Raw genomic sequence first — 15,146 nt, 5'->3', positions numbered from 1 at the left:
TGGGTCAAACTAACTACTGCTGGTCTGGTGCAATATTGATCCAGTGGTTGGGTTATAAAACAACCCAAGTTGGGTTATTTTTAACCCATCATTTTTAAGAGTGATATGTTTTCTTGAATCCTAGCCTTATTGTCCTCTGCATAGTCTCTCTCACACACACTAGGCTTCTCCTATTTCTCACACACACAACCGAGACACAGCAGGAGCAGCTCTCCACACACACACAATAGCTATCCAGTCAACAAGAATGCATTTCTTCACACTGTTTATACAGCATGCTTCCGCCGCACCCTTTTCCTTTATTATTTTCCTTCCTAAATTTATGCTACCTCGAGTTTGCAGATATTTAATGAGAGGCCACTTCGGACATAGTTCGTCAACACATGTATCGAGAGGTAACTTACAATTAAATTTTCTTCTACAAGCTCCCAGTTCCTTTGAACGGACCCGAAAATTCACCTAGTTCCTTTCCAGGATTTGCGGCCCATCTAAGATCACCTTTCAAGGGCTTTTTGTCCAGATCTGCGGCGTCCTAATCCTTATATTTTCTTCCTTATCCTTATTAATTTGTATTCAAGCCGAATGACCCTGGCCAGGGTTGCACTCTCTCTCTTTTTCCCTTACTCCAATTTACCTATTCCTTAAAGCCTAGTTTCACGCGACAGTAATTTCCATCCCACATGACTTACGGTTATAAGAATCTGAGGGCCCATATTCTTAATCTTTGCAAAGTTATGAAACCTCACTTCCCGTTACTCCTAGGCTGTTCCTTTTTCTTCCTTTTATATCCATCTATCTGTCTTCATTACATTCACACACACACAACCTTTTTGCGTTATCCACAACGCACACACAATTTAGAACGGAGTCTTCTCACACATCCACCCGCAAGCATTCACACGGGATCGAACCGGTGTACCCTTTAACGCACACACAGACACACGAACTGACCAGCGCCCACAGTTTATGAGAAAACTCACCCTATACGCCAGCGTCTGGAGCGCGAGTCAGCTCGATGGAGCCTGTGATGGAACGATGAATTCAGGCACAACACGGTCCCTTCGTGGTCGCCAATTTCTGTGGTGTCCGAACGATAATGCTGCGATGATGTGTTGAGAAGAAATCCGCTTGACACTGTTCTTGGTTATAAAGTTTATTACATCAGAGAATTCAGCATCAATTACAAGCTCTGCAGCAGCTTGGAGAGTGACCCAGCCCGATGGCCACTCTGTCTCTCTGTACATCGAACACAGCTTATATAGGACATGTTTAGGTCTCTGCTAAAGACCATATAAGGGCACAGTGCTGTAGAATAAGTGTAAACATCTGTTAGACACCACAGAAGGGTACAGTCCCTTCATACACACTAATCTCTACTCCCCCTAACACTGGGTCAGATGTCAAATTCCATAGGAGGGTTCACTCTTTGCACACCCATCAATCATTACTTCCCCATAAGGGTTCACTGTCCCTCTCCCCAGCTGCAGAATATTATGTTAAACTGTAATGGTCAAATGCACATATGTTATACACCACAACCTTTTCTCTAATTTAATTTTAAGTTAAAGGAAACTTTCATATAAAACAACAAACATTGTTTTTGCATTTAAAGCAACTATAATGCATTTTTTATAATAATGTGAAAACAATGGAATAATGTGTCGGTGTCTCTGAATTATCAGCTGAATCTGCAACTTCTCTGCTTTATGGAACTTTATCGGGACTTTCAGCAGATAGAAACAAACAGCAGATAGACACAGTTAGAGAGCATCTGGTGAACACAGTGCAGCATTTAGCAGCGATAGAGCCAGATATTTCCCTCAGGAGCTGCTGGAGACCGAACACAGAGCTATCAGAGACAAACATGACTCCACATGAAGCATCATGTTACTCTGTAGCTGCTGGAGGTGGAAATAAGCTGCTGTTTGATCACAAGTTCTATATATCAACTTAAGGATGAAACTTATTTCACAACATACATCACTCTGCAATCACTGGACATGGCTGCACAAGTTGCTTTCCATGTGCCTCTCCTCTCATCCCACACCGCAGTCCGACCACTCTAAAAAAAGCTCAGCTTCTGCTCAAATCACTCAAATAATTAGCCAACTAATAACAACAACAAATGCAGCAATATACATTTACAGTTACAACCGCTGACTTACTTTTGTTGTTTTCGCTGTTTTCAGTCCAAAAACTGCTGATATTCTGTGTTAATAGAGCCCTACGCCGCGTGCCGCCATCTTGGTGAGGTCCGTGAGCTGCTAAATTTCGTTTCTCTCGTCAAATTGAAGGAGAGCAGAAGAGTTGCTTTGGGGGAGGCGGTCTTTATTGGCCTCTACTGGCCGACCCGTAGGAGCTACACAGACATGCAGTATACCAATCCACTTGTCTCTTCAATACAAAGAGAAAGAGCCCATTTACTTGCCCTGTTCTGTTTTCAACTTGTGCACCTGTAAAGCATGGGAGTTCTTTCGGTCATAGGAATGTTGATCAATATTCACTGTTTTTATCAGTATTGCAGTGTTTTAGAAGCTTTATGTTATTTGGAACGTGGTTGTCTGGAGAGAAATAGTGTTTTGAAGAAAATTCCCAATAAAAGTGAACATATAAACAGTAATATGGCCAAAACATATTATTATAACTGGTATATTTTTAAAAAATTGTGTAATTACTGTTGCATATTAGTTTCTTTTCATCAAATATTAGAAGATATTCAGTTGCATTATAATGAGTTGGATGATGATTTTGATGGTTTATTGCATAAAAAATATATCTTTTTTACCAGGCGGGGATGAAAATAGATTTTCCTATATTGCATCTCCATTTATTCTTTAATAGAAAAATAAATAGGTTCAGTTGATTCATATTCCTCTGACCTTTCAAAGGAGACCAGAATTATGCACCATACCTAATGGTTGAGGAGTTATTACTGATTTACTTTGGGTATGTTATTTGCGTTTTTTGTGGAAATAGGTGGCAGGTACCATGTGGTTAAATATAATTGTCCTCTCACAGGATCAGTGGGTTAGCCAGCTAACTTTTGGGTAACTCGGTTAACTCTGTTTTTCCAGTCTCACAAAGACAGATGAGTTCACACTTTGAGTTCAGTTGAGCTGTCACTTTATCCTGACAGTAGTAGCAGTACTTACATCAGGCTCCTCTAATGCCGTTTGCAAGAATCCACCGCTTCCTAAACAAAACAGCCAATTCAGGAGGAGTCTGTAGCACACTGTCAATCACTGCTTGTGACCCCCTCCAAACATGCATCTTTAGCAAACACAATGTCTGAGAAACAACAAGCAGCAATGAAAGGCCTGCCCGTCCCTCCTTTGCAAATAACAACGCAGTACAAAACACTGTTTGATCACTTCCTGGCTCCACACAGAGCTTCGGGCTCACAATGTCTGATGCCATGGCGCTGGTAATAATAGCTTGGGGAATAACTTTTGAGGGGGGGCAGTGGTAAACTAGCTCTTATCCCGTTAGACATTGGATAGCTGCCTCTAGTAGCCTGCGACACTCTGCCCTGGGCCGGAGGGGGCATCTTTGAGGAGAATCAAAGCAAAATGGAACATGGTCCCCAGTTAGTTTTGTGAGTTTGGTGGGCGGGGCTTAGCAGACTGATGCGAGGAACGTTTTGCATTGTATGTTCAATTGTTATCGACTGCTGCTTTAAATCAGAACACCTACCTGTTTGGTTTCAGTACATTTCAGGCAGTTGGAAGTTGTTTCTGCAGCTGCAGACTGAAGTCCCAACAACGGAGCCTGAAGGCTGATTCACATCATCAGTTGAGTTCTAACAGCAGCACGGAAGGGATTCTACTGATCGCCAAAGAGACAAAGAGAAAAGGCTTTTAGAGGTAACTGACGTGTTTCACTGTTTGTGCAGATAATGATTGCTATAGATGCTGGAGTGTAAGGCAAGGCAGGCAAGTTTATTTGTATAACACATTTTAACAACAAGGTAATTCAAAGTGCTTTACATAAAACATAAAGAAACAGGGAAATATAAAAAAGTTTAAAAGCAACATAAAATATAATAAAAGTTACAGTGTTACAATCAGGGTTAAAAGAGTTAAATGGAAAAAAGCAATGATTAAAAGCTAAAAACAAAGAAAAAGAAAACAGGACAGTAAAAGTTACAGTGCAGTGTAAAAGAAAAGTCTTCAGTCTTAATTTACTGTTTCAGCAGACCTGCAGTTATCTGGGAGTTTGTTCCAGATATACGGAGCATAATAACTGAACGCTGCTTCTCCTTGTTTAGTTTTGACTCTGGGGACAGAAAGCAGACCTGATCCCAGACGACCTGAGAGGTCTGGATGGTTCATAACGAAGCAGAAGATCAGAAATGTATTTTGGCCCTAAACCATTTAGTGCTTTATAAACTAACAGCAGGATTTTGAAATAAATTCTTTGACATACAGGAAGCCAATGTAAAGATCCTGTAGATATTTAGAAAAATAGCTCGAAAAGAGGAATTCAGCTGAAGAGCCACATATTCAAAGAAGCAAAATTCCCATATGACATCTTTTTGCATTGGAGGGAGTCATTAAACTAAATGGCAGCTCCACCTCCTCTCTTATGCACTCTAGCTTCACTCATGAAACTGAAGTTGGGAGGGGTAGACTCGATAAGGACAGCTGCACTGTTATCTTGGTCCAACCAAGTTTCAGTTAAAAACATGAAATTAAGATTGTGAGTTATTATAAAATCATTGATTTAAAATGTTTTTCCTGCCAAAGACCTAACGTTTAACAAAGCTAATTTTATTGTGTTAAAAACGTTATCTGGCCCACTTTTTTCGACAGGCTGCGGCTGACGAGGAATTAATACTAAATGTGCAGGATATGTTGAGTGCTTCCTGTTTCTTAACACATTCACCATGCTTTTTCTGTTACCTGTCAAGACAGGGATGGAGACGACTACCTGCACATTGGGCCCCGGCTTGTCCTGGGAAGAGTCATGAGTGCTATTTTCCTTGTAGCCTGGACCCAGCACATATCAGACAGAGCTTACTGGGCTTTTTCGCCATTGTGGAGCGGGAGGACGGGTGGGCGCTGTACTTTTGACAGATGTGTCAAACCTGGAGGACTTAGAACCAGAGGTGGAGGTGGACGGTGAGGGGGGTTTAGGGTAGAGAAAATGGGAGTGGAGTGAGGGAAGGAGCGGGGAGTAAATTTGGTCCCAGCTCTAACCAGGTCTTCCATGTGATCAGTGAAGTCCAACAGGGGGGAGAGGAGAGAAAGTGTGTCTGAAGGTGGGGATTGGGGGGGTAGAGATGTTGAATCCTCACTGTCGGTTTTCAGTGAGGGAGGTGGAGACTCTTCCCCTTGGCTCAGATGTCTCCCGTGATCAGAGCTCTCTTCCGGCGGGGGCTGAGGTGGCTCTCCTTCAAGGTTTCTGGCGTGTTGTGTTATGTCTTCTTCTTGTTTAGATTCCTCTTGTCTCTTGTCCTTGGCAGAGGGAACAGATGAGTGATGCAGAAAGTAAAACAGGTTGGAGCTGAACAATTTTACTCCTGACTTGTTAAGGCAAAGTCCATCTGCCTTAAAAAGATGCCTGCGGTCCCACAGAAAGTGAAAGTTTTCGATGAAATGCACTGAATGGACAGTACATGCTGTTGAGAGCCACGTGTTCAAAGCCATCAATCTGCTGAATCTCTCAGCTCCTCTTCGGATTGGCGGTATAGGGCCACTGATAAACACCTCAGCATTCAGAGAGCTGACCGTGTTCAACAGATTATTAAAGTCCTCTTTCAACACTTCAGACTGTTTCACAACATCACTGGTCCCGATGTGCAGTATGATGTTTTTCACAACAGGATGTTCAGCCACGATATGCAGGATTCTTTCTGCCAAGTCAGACACCGTATCCTTCGGAAAGCAGAGTACTTTGGTGTTCTTACTGCACATGCTTCTTACATCGTTTACAGCAGCGTCACCCACAATCAGAGTTTGAGGCCCAGTCGTTAGCTTTCCCTGCAGCCTTTTACTTTCTGATTTGCTCTCAGTCCTTACCCTTCTGTGTGAGGACGGGATGTTATCCAGGTCATCAGACAGAGATCCAGGTTCCTGCAGTAGTGGTGAAAATCTGTTCTGCTGTTGCACACTCGGTTGTTGGGGAGGTTTGATGCTAACTCTCCCTTTCGCAGCTGTCCACAGCTGTGTCCTACCAAGAACAGGGGTTGAAGAGGCGTTCTGCCTGGATGATAATGCCGGCCAGCCAGTCGCATCACAAATCTCAGGGCGCTGGGTTCTGCCTGTTACTGGTTCTCTCGAGTTCCAGGGAGGACTCCCACTTTTAGATTTATTACCCAGTACACAGGCCTCCTGCTTCTTGGTAGCCTTGTTGGTGCTAATTAGCCGTGTGTTAGCATGCTCTTGTCCACTGTTTTAGGTCCACGGTAAAGTGGTGTCATTCCCACATAATCCATTCACTTCCACATTCACTTCCAACCTGTGATCTTGGTTTCCAGCACTGCAATTTTCTGTAGAAGTTTGTAGAAGTCGTCCGTGGAGAAGGGGGGCATCTTGTTGCTAATTAGCATTAGCTATAACTCCAGTCACTGCAGTACAGGCTAGTGCTATTGATAGGCCGCACTCGCGTAGCACTAAGATCATAAAAGGTTTTAAAGTATGGCAAGAGCCAACTTTATCTGACAGTCCCAGTGATTTAAAAGTATCCAAGAGCTGCTGATTTCTAGCACGAAAAACAAAAAAGAGAGTTTAAGCAAAAGAATGCAAGGAGAGGCAAGAGCAAGCAGCGTCTGCACTGTAAGAAAGCAGGAAGGAGTCACTTCCCTAAACCCATTAAAGATCAGGACAGAGCCGCTAACATAGACTGTATAAAAGAAGTGGACGTAGCCACCATGATGTCACCCACTGGTCTGTGGACTGGCGTTTTGAAGGCGTACATTTTTTCAAGGGTTAGGGTTAGCCAATCACAGGCAGAGTAAGGGGGCAGGACTTAACACAAAGTTTGTGTCCATCAGGTGAGAGTTGTTCAAAATCTGGTGAAAAAAAACAACAACAACAAATTTCCAAACCTCGAGACGTACCGATTGGTTGTCACCAGTTGTTTTGGAACCAGAAGTGACCATATTTGGATGAGAGGGGGGAACTGGGGAGGGATACGCATTTCCACGCCTGACAGGTTGCCATGGTAGCAACTTGTCAATCACAACATTGTCCCGCCCTAAAGCCTCCCCTGCTTCCTGGTCTCTGTTCCTCTAAATGGGACCATAATTTACTAAATGAACATCATGCTGTGTTGAAGAAGACTTGAAACTAGCGACTGAGACCATAAACTCATCAGGAAAGTGTTTACTGAGGGAACGAATAGGGCTGCAAGGATTAGTTGACGTAATCAACGATAAAAATTTGATGACGTGAAATTTCATTGTTGACGAATCGAGTGAGGCTGTTTAAGGGAGAGATAACGAACTTCTTATTAAGAACATTTGCTCTTGGAAATCTATTGTGTAATAGATAAAACATGTCATGGAGCATTACAACATGAGACAAGATTGGCACGATTTTCAAAATAAAACATCCTGTGCAGACTCCTGATCGTGTATCAACAATAAACAGAGTTAAAACAGACAATTTATCTGCGTAGCCTACTTAACCATGGAGAATCATTAAAGCTTTGTGAGCGGCAGAATAAGCATCATGGACCTATGACCTTTGCCCCTCTTTCAGCCTGCTCTGTCATTTGTGACTGTAGCCTGTGCACAAAGTGTTTCTTCCTTTAATCTCAGGTCATGCAGTGTAATCACCTTTAATAAGTAACTAGAACAGAAAAACTGTTTGTGTGGAAAGAACATAGATAATCCTTGCTTTGTTCTGTTCAAGCTTTCCTTTGGAGACATAATTAGTGGACACAATACTGCTATTGTTTCATAAGTAAAGCCTTTATGTACAAGGCTTCGTCTCGGAGGTCCTAAGATGACTTTGCTTTCAAGGTGCTTAAACTGTTAAATGAATTAACATTAACAATCCACAGCTACTGTATTTTCTTATAAACATAGATAAAAACACACTTTTCAAAACAGGCTGGTGATGGAGCAGTGGATAAGACACATGCCTCTGGTGTGACAGACTCGGCTTCAAATCCACTGTGAGACACCAATGTGTCCCTGAGCAAGACACTCAACCCCTCGTTGCTCCAGAGGCGTGCGACCTCTGACATGTATAGCAATTGTAATTCGCTTTAGATAAAAGCGTCCGCTAAATTAATAAATGTAAATTTACTGAAAAGTGCTTAACAAATAAACATATTATTATTAATATTGTTCATATGTGTGTTAGCTTGGTCTGATTGTTGAGGCTGGATATGTCAATTCAATAAAAGCTGGATTCGAATGTATCTGTACCAACAAGTTGTTCAGCCTAAACCTACAAACGACGATTTAGTTAGCTGGATCGTGGTCTAGCCCCATGTATGGTACATTCAACTCACAGAGCTAAGTGTCTGATTTTCTAAAAAAACAAATATGTTGTTAAACTTTGCTTTCCGCTGTTTTGAAGATATGAGATCTGAATTCTCAAAGACTCTCTAAACATCTGGGTGACAAAATATTCCATCTCTTGCATTATTAAAAAGATTTAAAACAATTTCCAAAGTTGGGCCTCTCTATCCTAATACAAGTAAGACGGCCAGTTAAAATACAAGTAAATCATATGACATAATGGAGATATGTGAAATGGGACACCCTGATGAGCTCTCCGAAGCTTGAGAAAAGGGGGCCAGACAATAAGCAGATAGTATTTAATATATAAATTTACTAACACGTCTACATTTGTGCACATATTATACTGTAACAACCCACCTCAGACTAAGCAATGACCCTAAGACACTAAAAGCTAAAACAACTTAAACTGAAACCAACAACATATATATATATATATATATAAATATATACAAGTTTACGTCTGCCCTTTCTAAGAGCTTTTTTCTGGTCTTGTATTTATTGCAGGGAAAGTAAATCAGAATACAGTCATTTACTTTGGACCATGATATGGCACGTATGACTTTCTTCTGTAAAATCTTCAGTTTCAAAACAGCATCAGGATGCTTACAGTAGAAACGTTTCTGATCCTCTGAGGCTGTTCTGTGGTTTCTGCTTTTGTGTCTGAGGAAAAAACAACATCTGATCTTTATTCATTGACAGAAGTAGAAGCAGAAGAGAGTCAGGCTGATTTCTCAGAAAAAGTGTGACCTGTAGACCGAAGCAAGGACGACATTTTGGTGGGCAGGGGCTGCAGGCATAATTCTATACATTTCTTTAAATACTTTTACTTTTTGTTTCACAAGCAAGATTCCAAATGAGTAGCCAACAGCTTCACACAACCAAGCAACAGAATACTGAATTGCCTGAATACATTAATGTATTGATCAAATATATTATGATTGTTGCTATTATATAACACTTATCCACTGTTCCATCACCACCCCTCATGACCAATAATACATTTTACTTTTGATACTTAAATGTTTTAAATGCAGCTACTTACTTTGACAGTTTCTGCATTTAGTCTTTCTAGGGCAGTAGTGTCAGAGAGAAACAGAGAAACTGTGCTTGACTGCAGCTCTGCAGTCTGACAGACAAACTTTCAAACACGTTTTCACTGAGGAATGTGTTCAGTGTTTCTGCACCTTTCAGTGTCCAGACACTTCACCAATGGTGGGCCTGTTGTTTGCAAATGGGTTTTCTTCTTATTTTAATTACTTGTTGCTCAGTTTATTTCAGACATAAACAACAGTTGTTTTTTTTATCTTAAACAGACAAACGCTCCTTTAAAGCATATTTTCAACTCATTAAAATCAGTCACTAAATACAAATCAAAGTAACAGGAAACAGGTCGAAGAAAGCGGATTAACCATCTTAAACTAAGGCTCACTGTGACTTCAGTCACTTTGGTTTGGTTTTTATCTGTTATATTGTTTCTATATTATCTATAAATGTTGTTTAATTAAAAATGACACATTTTTATCTGGTGTAATATTTTTAGATGTAACAAAGTCAGATTCTAGTTTTTATTGAATTTGTACTCACCGGTGTTTGTCAGAGATTCTGATGTTTTGTTGAGGAAAACCTGTTGATTCAGTTGAATTTTCAAACAGAGAGAAACAGAGAGACTCGACTCGACTGCAGCTCTGCAGTCTCTCAGACTAACTTTCACTTTCATTGAGGAATGTGATTTTTCCTCTTTCAGTGTTGCTCCACCTCTCAGTGTTCAGACACGTTACCAAAGGGGGGGAAATAAAAAAAAACACTGAGCCTTATTACTGATTGTTGTATCCACTCCACAACTGCAGGAAGGAGAGCTGCAACCGTCCCCCTGGGGCCTCAAACAGACACTGAATTTTGTGAGAGGCCACAAGTCAAAAAAGTTGGATTTGGTTTAATCTTTAAAAATATGTTTTTATATATCTTCTCAATCTGTAAAGTAAATTGTAACTAAAGCTAAAAACTACACACAAAGTAACATAAAATGGAAAAAAAGTAAAGTAAAAGGACCTCAAAACTGTACTTCAGTGCAGTAAATGTACTTAGTTACTTCCCAGCACTGCTGCATGATGGATAAAGTGGATGTCAGCAGTGTAACATCTGACCTGAAAGAGAAAACGAAGCTGCAGAAGGTAAAGAAGGCGACTCTGACACATCAGAGGACGACAGACAACACTTCGAATAATAACATTTATTTATTTATACACATACTCTGGTCCAGAGGAAAGGATAACTCAGGGATTTAATGCAGGAGATAACTGTGGAGTCTACGAGAAAGCTGTTCTCAGCCTTGATACCTTAATACTATGATAGTTCTCACAGGAACAGTAGGCAGAAGATAAAACTATCTCACAGATGTTCATTATAGCTGAAACACTGGTACACATAGTGGACAGTAAGATGAATATAAGTACACAAAGTAAATGATACATATCAGAATGCAGAAAGGTCAAATGGTGGCAGGAAGTTGTCCAGTTAATGCTTCCAGCACACTCAAACATTTATCAGCACACACGGTAAATCTGTGATTTCCTGCAGATAACTCCTGCTGGAATACGTTTGTACAAACAAGTTAGCAGTTTCTCTCTTTATGTCGAACACATTTCTACTTTTGTTGGTCAGAATAACTGAAGTGTCGGTGTCTCAGTATGGAGACTCTGTCTCAGTACATCACTCTCTGTCCTGTTTGGTTCTTTTTTATCTGTGTCACAAAAATCTTCCTGATCACTATGGAAGCTGGAGAAGTTCCACTCCTGTGTTAGCCATGTACTCAGCTTTTGGGGTCCGTAGGGTCCCTTAGCTTGGGAACTGGAGGGATGCTGTTTGAAGTCCAGTATGAAGTCAGTACGGAGTGTGGACTGGTAGCTGGAGAGGAGTGAAACATTTCCCCAGCAGGGCAGAAAGGTTCACTGTGTAAGTTTTAGTGGCATCTAGTGGTGAGGGTTGTGAATTGCAACCAACGGCTTAGTCACCGCTCACCCCTCCCTTTGTAAGCTCAAAGGAGGAGCTACAGTGGTGACAAGCTCTGTCGGCTCGTGTGCTAAATAATACATGCGGTGTTCCATTTGTCCAAATAATACTACTACTACCACTACTATTCAATTTTGTTACGTCCCAGCTCACCAGGGGAAAGGGGACGTATGCATAAACCAGATGCACTTGGTATGGTGGAAAAGTTTAAGGTTTTAACAAACTAAAGTTGGGCAAGTGGGTGCTGTGATAACATAAACTCAAGATAACAAAAAGAGATCCCTCCAAAACAGGGATTACTAACTCAAAAAGTACTTACTCTAAAACCTAGCCCAACTCTGCAGACACACGGTTAAACACAAACTAACTCAAGGGTGTCTCTTAACAAAAATAAACACAACAACATAAACACTTACTGACTCTCAGTAGTGAAATAAACTGCTGCAACAGAGTCTTTAGCTAAACAGCTAACACAAAGACTACTCTCAACAAAATAAATACTGACTCTCAGTAATAACAGTAACAAACACAAACAGGCCACAGAAGTGAAGCTGCTGCAACCAGCAAACAATATACATACTAACGGTTCCTCACCGAAACCAGCCAATCCTCAGCCGGGGATTGCACAACCTGCTTAGCATACTGGGAAAACACATGGACAGCAACCAAAACACACGGCTGCTACCAGCGGCTCTAACAATTTCAGTTCAATTTTATTTACATAGCGCCAAATCACAACAACAGTTATCTCTGAGCGCTTTACTACTACTACAACTATTACTTCTTCTTCTTCCTTCTTCTTTGTATGTATTAAACAAAGTGACGAAACACGCTCCGTAGAGCCGTTTGTCTGTTCAGGCTACTGTAGAAACAAGACAGCGTCCATGTAAGAGGACCCGCTGTGTCTGTAGATAGAAATGTCTCATTCTAAGGTAATAAAAACATAACGGTTCTTTATGTAAGGTCTTTATACACCACTGAAAACATAGTTATGGATATTATATTGCATTTCTGTCAATAAATCCTCCTAAATCCAAACATTATCATCTTCTTCTTCAACAAGAGGATTGCACCAACATCAAGTTCTTTATCATGTACTTTCTCTGATAAAAAGAAACATGATGTCACCATCTTCACGGTACTGACATAATCATCTTCTTCATCATTATCTTCTTCAACAAGAAGATTCCACTAACATCAAGTTCTTCATCTTGTGCATTCTCTAATAGAAATAAACATGATGTCACCATATTCAAGATGCTGACATCATCATCATTTTATAAATATCTTCTTCATTATTAATATTTTCATCTTCTTCATCATTATCTTCTTCATTATTAACATCATCTTCATCATCATTATCATCGTCGTCTTGTTCTTTCACTCCACTCACTACTTTCAGGATCTGAACTCGTTGCTTCCAGCCTGGCTTGGCCTCCGATTTCTCCCTCTCAATCAGCTTGTCGATGTACTCTGGAGTGCACGGAGGATCTGGTTTCAGTGCTATCTCTTTAAGTCTGTTTAAACACTTTGCAGTGCTGTCTATCAGATTCCGTACATCAGCAAGCACAAGTGCACATTCATACCCTACTTCTAAAAGAGATTCCCAAAAGCCCTTGTTTTTCTTCAGGCTTGCCTCTTGATTCTTCTCAGGTTTGTTTAAACCAAGTTTGAACTGCTTCAGCAAGTTTTCAACTGAATTTTTGAGCTGCTGTCTTTCTCTGAGGACCTCCTTCGTCATCGTCAAGCTTTTGGTTTCTATTTGATTCAAAGCAGCAAAGAACCTCTTCATGCTTTTTGTCCCCATGTTCCAACACATCTGATCAAAGCCTCCATCTTCATCCTCATCATCCCCACTCATGCTGCCTGCTGCAGATGATTTGTTGTCTGCAAACAAAGCTGAGTTATTGAATTTGAAGTGAACTGGCAGCCCGTCTCTTGTTTTAGGACATGGGACACCTGAAGCATTGATTGCCTCTAGAACTGGTGGACGCTGGCCGTCTGCGAATGTCACCAGAACCCTGATGTTTTCTGCCACATCTTTGCCAAAGATTGAGAGTATGGAGTCAAACACATATTTCTGTGTTGGCGTGAGTTGAGCTAAAGAAGCCTGAGCTACAAAACACACAGCGTCAATTTCACTGACACCAAGCTCAGCAGAGAAGAGATTACACAGCTGTTCTGTGAGGCTCTCATCTCTTATTAAGCCTCTTGTATCTCCAAACTCTGGAGTGTCAACAATGGTCAGAGAGTATTCTGTTTTAAAACCCTCCTGGTGGTTGATTTTGTACACAGTGACTTCAGAGGTCTGACTTTCAGCCTGTGACGTCGACTGACCCTCATCAATTAACTTAAACCGATATGAATCCTCCCATTCGACACCTAGAATGTAGTTGATCAGTCCATTGATCAGAGTCGCCTTTCCAGATCCGGTCGCTCCAAAAAACATTATTGTGCGATTTTTCCTCGTGCTTTCTTTTCCAAAACTGTATCTTCTACATCCATCAATGTCCGTATCTTCTTCTTTCAGAGGCAGTTTGTAAACTGAAGGTGATTCAGAATTTATCCTTTCACTTCTACTTTTGAGGAGTTCTGTGAGACGTTTAAATGTCGTTGTGCAGACATTAACAGAGATGCTCTCCTTGCTTCTTCCAGCTGCACCACAGTCACATCTGACCCTGACAACATATTCTGTCTCTGGCTGAAGCCCTGAAATGATCGCCTTTTCAGCTCTCGACATCATTTGCTTCCATTGGAGATCTTCCTCTTTCACCCTGTTGTCTGTTTTGGCGTACTCCACGATGTAGCTCAAAATCTGGACATCTTGTCCAAGCTCAGCAGGTTTCTCCCAGCTGACTGAGATCTCACTTGAGTTTGGTTCAACTTGAGGTTTTCCAGGAGGGCTGCAAGGTAAGGTTTTAATGGAACCACTGGCTTCATTGGCCGGCCCAACACCTGCTGAGGTCACTGCTCTGCATCTGAACATATACTCTGTGTTAGGACTCAGATGGCTCACTGTGACTCTCCAGCTTTTGATGCTGTCTCTTGTTGCCATCCATCCTCTCCTCTGACACAGTACTCTACAGAGTAGGAGGTGATGTTCTCTGCTCCAAATCTGGGTGCAGAAATCTTCAGTGTCACACTGTTGTGCTTTATGTCACTTGCTGTTACTGTTTCAGGCTTTGAAGGCGGCTCGAAGTTCTCATTGACAGAAAAGCCGTCTTCATAAAGGTAGATGCTTGAACCTTTCTGTGTCTCATTTGTTAATCCCACTGTCAGGAACTTTATGTTCTTGTTCTCCTTGTTGGCCTCTGCAAAGTCACTGAAGAGCTTTGCTTTATTCCTCATTGCATCTGTTATTTCTTTTGAGGTGAACCATTGTTCCTTCTCTACATCTTGAGGGTTGTCTGGTTCGGCTGTTTGTTTTAAGTAGTTAGATAAAGCTGAGAGGTACGGTTCAGCACTTCCCAGGGAGGTGAAAACAAAACACACAGCATGCTCTGCACTGAGGGTTTCCCTGTACAGGTGTGTTTGAGACGGGATGATCTTGGTGTTTTTCATCATGTTGGTTAAAGACATTAAGGTGTAGACTTCTCTCTCTTTACAGTCCAACCACTCGTTCAGGTCTTTGCTGTTGAAAGGAGAAGAATGTCTCTTCTTC

At 41.3% G+C, this 15,146-nt stretch overlaps 1 protein-coding gene across 4 annotated transcripts in view; it reads right to left on the bottom strand.

The window, feature by feature from the left end:
• The window catches only part of LOC119902692 (cytolytic toxin-alpha-like), a 30,083-nt gene extending 19,877 nt beyond the window's left edge, over positions 1–10,206 (bottom strand). The window contains exons 1-3 of one of the 4 annotated variants that reach the window (XM_038719031.1): positions 10,061–10,206; positions 3,694–3,825; positions 981–1,099 (exon numbers count right to left, since the gene is read on the bottom strand). The gene's annotated coding sequence lies outside the window, so the exon portion shown is untranslated. Of the gene's footprint in view, positions 1–980; positions 1,138–3,693; positions 3,826–10,060 lie in introns of those variants that run through there. The other 3 variants (XM_038719029.1, XM_038719030.1, XM_038719032.1) reach the window with 3 other exon arrangements.
• Positions 10,207–15,146: the final 4,940 nt, after the last annotated feature.

The sequence above is a fragment of the Micropterus salmoides genome, unplaced genomic scaffold (genome assembly GCF_014851395.1).
Source record: "Micropterus salmoides isolate LMB-PRFRI ecotype aquatic unplaced genomic scaffold, ASM1485139v1 Ms_hic_scaffold_14, whole genome shotgun sequence".
In the NCBI taxonomy this organism is placed as follows: domain Eukaryota; kingdom Metazoa; phylum Chordata; class Actinopteri; order Centrarchiformes; family Centrarchidae; genus Micropterus; species Micropterus salmoides.
Note: the sequence above shows the minus strand (reverse complement) of the source record. Positions and strands in the feature narration are given on the sequence as shown.